The following is a 1,335-nucleotide window of genomic DNA, read 5'->3' on the forward strand; positions in this document are numbered from 1 at the left end:
CAATCTGAGATGTTTTACCTTGTTTTATTGTGTTTGTATTTTATTTTATTATTTTATTCCTGTTTTAAATTTTACCCTTCCATTTTATCATTGTATTGTATTATATAATTGTGTAAAGCACTTTGGTCCTGTTGGGTGCATAAAGTGCTCTATAAATAAAGTTGGTATGGTATGGTATGGTATATAGTGCCTTTCCATATAATCAAGATACTCAAAGCACTTTACACTACAATCTGGATCCTCATTTACCCATTCATATAGCACTCCACTAGATCTCTACAAAACTAGTCTGAATTTGTAGATAGTGATCATTGCTTTAGATCACATTCATACACCAATGGGACACACATCAGAGGTAATGTGGAGTTCATTGTCTTGCCCAGGGACACTTCAACATGTAACTGCTGGTGGAATTGAACCCCTAATTCTCCATATGGAGGACAACTGCTCTAACCACTCAGCCACAGCTGCCCCCAAAACACAAACACAGTTTCCAGCGTGTGCATGTATTAATCCATTTGTACAACCTATTATTAGTGATTATGTCAGTAAAAGATGGCTGTTGAATGCAACCACAGTTACAACTGTGCATATTGGTGAGGAAAGTTGGTTCTGTGCTGGTAACATAGCTGGAGTCCCATACATTAGTGACATAGAAAAGGGACCTCAGTAAACTACTATACATCATGGACAATACTGACTGGCCTCTGCACAGTGCCATCATGAAGCAGAGGAGCTAGTTCAGTGGTAGACTGCTGTCCCAGCCCTGCTCCACGGACATATTCAGAAAGTTCTTTGTCTCTCAAGCCATCAGACTGTTCATCTCCTCCCCATACAGTAAAAATAGAGCCTTGTAAATCTGCGGCACCCCGGATACTTATGTATGTGTATGTATGTGTATTTATATGTACATAACTATATATATGTATATATATATATATATATATATATATATATATATATATATATATATATATATATATATATATACACAGTACATCCATGCATACATACATACTGTACATACACCAACTCTCTGTACTTACTGTGTAAAATACAAATCCCTTCCACTTAATGTCTGTATGCTGTACTGTGTAGGAGAACAAGACTAACACTATTTAAAAACACACCAACCGAAAATAAAGTCTACCAACACTAATGTGTAGATTTACAATTGAGTTTGCATTTCACGTGTTTGATTTAACTGTCCAGTTTTAAGTTTTATGTTGCAAACTACAAGTGAAGCAACATTAGTGACAAACACATGCTTTTTTTTCCCCATGGAACATGGATTTCTTCCTTTTTTTTTCACAAGGTATTGTTATACATATATAC

Source organism: Nematolebias whitei, chromosome 19 (genome assembly GCF_014905685.2).
Source record: "Nematolebias whitei isolate Nwh7 chromosome 19, NemWhi1, whole genome shotgun sequence".
Taxonomy (NCBI): Eukaryota; Metazoa; Chordata; class Actinopteri; order Cyprinodontiformes; family Rivulidae; genus Nematolebias; species Nematolebias whitei.